The sequence below is a fragment of the Alexandromys fortis genome, unplaced genomic scaffold, assembly GCF_014885135.2.
Source record: "Alexandromys fortis isolate MF-2015 unplaced genomic scaffold, M_Fortis_MF-2015_v1.1 scaffold_0, whole genome shotgun sequence".
Classification (NCBI taxonomy): Eukaryota; Metazoa; Chordata; class Mammalia; order Rodentia; family Cricetidae; genus Alexandromys; species Alexandromys fortis.
The window spans coordinates 42,617,343-42,624,026 of record NW_026067949.1 but is presented as its reverse complement, the minus strand read 5'-3'; positions in this window follow the sequence as shown (position 1 = coordinate 42,624,026).

The following is a 6,684-nucleotide window of genomic DNA, read 5'->3' as shown; positions in this document are numbered from 1 at the left end:
CCAAAATGATTGTTTATAAATGTTTGTTTTTATTTAAAGGGGAATATGATATAGAGATGAATACTTTGTATTGGTATGGATCTTGGTTCATTGATACAATTTAAGGTTGATTTTGGTATACCATGTATATGCATTTCTGCTCTTGTTTAAGATATTGTGTTTGTGCAGCTCATTTAAAATCTAATGTATAATTAAAAATTACAGATTAATAGATAGTCACTTATAATAGTCAAACTAATAGTCATGCTAAGTTTTTTAGATATACAGAGATATATTTCAGTTATATAATCTCCATCACTTCAAAGGCCTACAGAATATGTCATTTAAAATGTTTTAAGAACTTAGACTTTTCTCTACAATGAGACAGGTCTACTTCTGGAAGCACCAATTACTTCAAAAGAAAGATGGGCATCAAAGAGGCTCCTTATGAAGTTTCCTAGCCATTTGGTTAATAAACTGCTCTTGCCTAAACTGCTTGATGGTATACTGTATAAAGTTGACATGCAGGACCTACAGAAATGACTGCTGAACTTGCCTAAAGGTGAGAACTTTCAGTGTTCCTGCTTCATGAAAGAATCTGCCAAACATTCTGCAAGACACAGAAGAAAGTGACTGACAAACTGCCAATATAGGCAAATAGCCCTTCAAATTTCTTGCTTCATGGAAAAATCTGCCAGATACTATGGGCCTGTAGACTGAAGATGGATGCCCCAACATTACAGTAGAACTTGGGTGACTGTCCAGTCAGCAACATGTCTCTGTCAAATCTAAAGTTTTGAAAGTTGCTTAAAATGTACTTCCTGTTTACTTAGGTAATATTATATCCTTCTGGAGTCTTTGATGGAGTTGAAGACAGATAGTTATAGTTTTCCTTAGTTATGATAAAAGATAAATTAGATATAAAATTTTAGACTCATAAAGAAATATTGTTACTGTAATTCTTGTTTAATATCTGTTTTATGTATGTAATTTTACTATGTTAAAGTTAAAAACCTTCCTTTTTATTTAGACAGAAAAGGGGAGATGATGTGGGATTCTTCTGTATGATGTGAATTTGTTTTATTACTATTGGTTAATAAAGAAGCTAATTTGACCTATGACAGGGCAGAATACAGCCAGGTGAGAAATCCAAACAGGGTAGGCAGAATCAGGGAGATGCCATGTAGCTGCTGAAGGAGAAAGATGCTGCTGGAATCTTTCTGGTGAGTCACAGCCTTGTGGCAATACACAGATTAATAGAAATGTTTAATTTAAGATGTAAGAGTTAGTTAATAAGAATTCTGAGATGATAGGCCAAACAGTGTTATAATTAATATAGTTTCTACATGATTATTCAGGTCTGGGTGCCTGGGAAATGAACGAACAGTCTCAGTTTACAAAAGATAATAGACTAAACCTCTGAACCTGTAAGTCACCCCAATTAAATGTTTTCTTTTATAAAAGTTGTTGTGGTCACGGTGTCCCTTCGCAGCAATAGAAATCCTAACTAAGCAGACACTTTTACAAAACATAAGCTATCCGTACTTGTATTTACTGTATTGCAAATTAAAACTGAGAAAATTTATAATCTCAACATTTCTTTTAGCTCTCAAGACACTGGCATTTTTATACATTGCACCTCTGGGACATGCTTGTCGTGAGCCAGAGAAACATCACATAAAGTTATAAGAATATTTTGGTCTCAGAGATGCTCTGAAGGTGTCTATCTCCTAGGATTCCAGTCCTCATTCTTAGAACATTTATCTAGACTATACTCTATCACTAGCAGTTCTCTGGCTCCTGTTTACTTCGAAATACACGTGGTAAACTTGCCAAAAATTCTGCAAGAGTTTTAGAGTTTGGCTAAGTAAAATGAAACAACCTTGTTATTTATCCAAGCCAGACTTTCTGAGAGGAAATGTAAGGGAAGGGCCCCCTCAGCAAGTACTTATGCTGGAAATAAGGTCCACCGCTTTCTGAGGAACACGTTGCAGCTTAACGATTGTCGTTAGGCCTCAGTACGTTTCCTAAACTAGTACAGAAAATACATCCAGGCCTCAGGCAACAATCTGATATTTACACGTAGTAACCTCCCACTAGTGTCTGTGTTACCACAGAGTCAGCAAGCTAGAAATGAACTCTAAAAAGACCAATATGTAGAATAGGTGGTGAGTACCAAAACTGTCGAGGTTTCCAAGCCTGACTAAGACACACGAAGTTATTCCACGGTGGCTGACCTAACATTCTGTACTTACAGCCTTGTTGAGCATGTCCCTAAAAGCATGAAAGCAATGCACAATGAGTTTTCAGAGTGAGAAGCAATCATTGGATAAAATAGACCTTCCCATTTTGATTACATTCTTACAACAAACTTCTTGGTATGATCATTTATGTATACTTTGAAAATATCTGCTACTACAATTTTTATTTTATTTTTTAACATGCAGGTCTTTTGCATATATATTATTGTTCCAAGTTTGTGTTTTATGGGATTTCTATGTGTTTGTTTGTTTTGTTCTATTCTGCTTTGTTTCTTTCTCTTTTATCTTATTTTATTATCATTTTCTAGATTCCTGTTTTCTAATAAGAGAGAGCGAGAAAGAGAGAGAGAGAGAGAGAGAGAGAGAGAGAGAGAGAGAGAGAGAGAGAATCTGTGGATTTGGGTTAAAGGGGAGGTGAGGTGGGGGGTGTCTGGGATGGGGTAGGGGGAACTATAATCAGAATATAGTATAATATTTGAAAAATTATATTTTCTATTTAAAAAGTGCAGAGTTTGGAGCCTTGCCCCAACGGATGTGCCTGCAAAACAAACAAACAAACAAAAAACACGCACACCTAAGACTCAGAGATCACTGAACAAGAGGGAACAGAAAGATTCTAAGAACCAAAAGATAAGTTTACTGTGCATCTGTCTCCTAAGAATGTCAGAAGCTATGCCCATAAAGTTAGATTTCCCTCTGCTTTCAAATTTCAGTAGTCCTAAATGTATACTATTGTATCTTCTTAAGGAAGTTTATGTTCCATGTTTCTTTTGGTTTTGTGGATGGAACTCCTAATATCTTCCAAATATAAAGACAGCACTAATGTTCAATGTAGCTATGCCTCAGGATTGTATGCCTTAAGGGTTGTAAGGGGGAGGATTTCTCTGGGAATCCTCAATATCCACGGTAGTACAAAGCTGGTCAACTCTCTCATTGACTTACTCGCAGGTACAAAAAGGGGCAGGTCCCATAAAAAACCAATGATTACAAGTGATAGTAAGTAATTCATGTCTATGGAGTGTTTAGGGATGAAAATTAAGTGAGAATTGATGAAGAAAGTGAGAATGAGCATTCCGGGAAAATTGTTCTGTAGGAAAAGGAGAAGCATAGAGTCGGGCAGAATTCTTCCAACCCAGTTTCTCCGCTGGCTGGACCTAACAGGTACTTCTTGAATTACGTCTATATTAGCCTGTGGATAAAGCTTTGGAGAGCATTTCTGAATGGACACAGCCATAAAGAGTCAGAAGAGTATGGAAACAGAAAAGAAAAGAGATGTCCCTTGTAGATAACTGGGTTTGTAATTATAACAGTCTCAAATACACTAAGAGTGGAATGAATACATGATGAACTCAACATCCAATGCTGTTTAGAAGAGATTTTTGTGTGTCTTTGTTGTGTGTTCTCATGCAGAGGATTGTCTGAGGTATTTAAGAAATAAAATCCTTTATTCCTTGAATTTTGATCTTATTTATATAGGAAGAAAGTAGCTTAGAAAAGAGATGGAAACAGCACCATTAATAATAATAAAGCTGATATTAGAGACTATTATTTGTATCTACTGAACAGGTGAATTTACCTTAGATTTAGGCAGATATTCCTAGTAAGTCTCAACCTACCTTACCATCTGTGGCTTAGCTCCTTCCATTCTTGGCAGAGAGCAGAGTAAAGTACTTGCATAATGGACAGGTGGTTCTATGAGAAAGATAAGAGGCAGATGTTAAGTTACACAAATTCAGATGGTTATTATAAACTTATAAATTTAAGTATTTCAACCTTTTCAGAAAAGATAAACTAGCTTTATAATACCCATCCTTCTCTGTGGGTGGATATGTCATGAAAAGATAGAAACAAGTTGTAGGTATGCCCCACTGCTTTTTCTGAGCCCCCCAGTCTACAGTTTAACCCAAGCAACTACTCTGCAGTCTGTTATTAATGGATCCTTTTGGTACCATGCCCTTGACTTCTACTCATTCCTTTATAACACATTTTTAGCTCATCTGGATAAATATTGAGATTGATAAAGGAAGAATGATTAGAAACTAACATTTATAAAGAAATTATTTTCAATAAGTATTTACTTGATCTAGAAAGAGAGTTTCAATGATGTTAAGACATAAAGCTTATTACAGAGATTCTAAAAAGATAATTTATTCCATTTTCACATCTGTCTATTGTGATAGGCTTACCACTGGGAGGTAACGTGGGATATTTGGCTGATTTTTTTTTATTTATTTATTTTTTTGGTTTTTCGAGACAGGGTTTCTCTGTGGCTTTGGAGCCTGTCCTGGAACTAGCTCGGTAGACCAGGCTGGTCTCGAACTCACATAGATCCGCCTGGCTCTGCCTCCCGAGTGCTGGGATTAAAGGCGTGCGCCACCTTCGCCCAGCTATGGCTGATTTTTCTTTATCTTGTACATTATGGTGCATAAAATAATGGTGTTTTATTTTAGCCCATGACATGTTAGATATGGTAAATAGCTGAATAATAATAGTCTAGATTTTTTTCACCTGAGTCGTATGACTCAAAACTTTGTTATTATGTGATGTGGGATTTCCCTCTGTATGCTGCTTTCAGTCAATGGCTTAACCCAACAAACAGCAGGAAGCAGTTTGGAAAGAACTATGCCCAAATTCCCAAGTATTGCTTATAAATGATTGTTTACATTTAAAGGGGAATATGATATAGAGATGAATATTTTGCATTGTTATGGATCTTGGTCTATTGATACAAATTTAAGGCTAATCCTTGCTATATGTATTTCTGCTCTTGATTAAGGTATTGCGTTTATGTAGCTCATTTAAAAATCTAATGAATAATTTTAAAGATTACAGATTAACAGTCATATATAATAATTCATCTTATAATGTTAGGCTTTCTAGATATATAGAGATATATTTCAGTTATATATATATTCTTCAATCCCTTCAAAGACCTACAAAATATATTATTTAAAATGTTTTAAGAACTTAGGACTTTTCATGACAATGAGACACATCTGCTCCTGGCAATACCAATCTACTTCAAGAGAATGATGGACATTGAAGAGGCTTCTTATGGAGTTTGATAGCCATTTTGGGCAGTAAAGTATTCTTTCCTAGACTGTTTGATTGGTATGCTGTATGAACTGGACATGGAGGACCCACAAAAAAATGACTGATGAACTTGCCTAAAAGTGAGACATTTCTTCAGGGTTCCTGCTTTATGAAAGAGTCTGCCAGATATACTGCAGGACACAGAAGAAAGCAACTGATGAACATTCCTAGTACAAGGCATAAGAGATCTTCAAATTTCCTGCTTCATGGAAAAGTCTGCCAGATTCTATGGGCCGAGGCTGAAGATAGATGTACCAACATTACAGAAGAACTTTGGGTGACTGTCCAGGCACCAAATGTCTGTGATAATTCTAGAGGTTTGGAAGTTGCTTATAGTGTACTTCCTGTTTATTTATTTAATATTATGTCCTTCTGGGGTCTTTGATGGAGTTGAAGAACAGATAGTTATAGTTATACTTTCTCTTAGTTATGATAAAAGATAGATTAAATATAAAACTTTAGACTCACAAAGATAGGGTAGATGATAGAATATTTTCCTTAATTTACTAAATATAAATGGACTAAATATTGTAACTATAATTCCTGCTTGATAGCTGTTTTATTGTATGTAATTTTACTATCTTAAAGTTAAAATCTTCATTTTTATTTAGACAGAAAAGGGGGGTCATGTGGAATTCCCCTCTGTGTTCTGTGAATATGTTTATTGCCATTGGTTAATAAAGAAACTGCTTTCAGTCAATGGCTTAACAGAATATAGTCAGTCTGGAAAAGATATATAGAGAGAATAAGCAGAGTCAAGGAGAGATGCCACGTAGCTGCCACAGGAGACAGATGCCGAAATCTTATCAGTAAACCATGAGCCTCATGGTAAAATATAAAATAATATGAATGTGTTAATTTAAGATGTAAGAGTTAGCTAGAAATATGCTTAAGCTATTGGCCAAGCAGTATTACAATTAAAATAGTTTCTGTGTAATTATTTAGGGTCTGAGCAACCGGGAAACGAATAAGCAGTCTCAGCCTACAATTATGTTATCGATAATAAGGTTTACCTACAATATCTATGTGATTAAGATGACGTTTTCTGTTCTAGGGAAATTATTTTTCTGTTTCCTCATCATCACTTCATATAATTTGGGATTTGTCTCACTTGGCCACATCTGTGCAGGATTATGCTTCTTGGGGGCCAGATGCTTTCTTTTCCCATGAACTGTGGTGGCTTAAATGAGTTCTGTGAAGTGGGCTGATGAAATATGTTTATTATCACAAGTTGGAGTGCAGTGTAACTGTTTCAGCAGCTGGACCATGTGAGAAAAACAATCTGGGGCCACTCACATTTCCTTCTGTAAACACTACAAGTGGTTGTGTTGGGGAAAAGCTTGGGAACTTT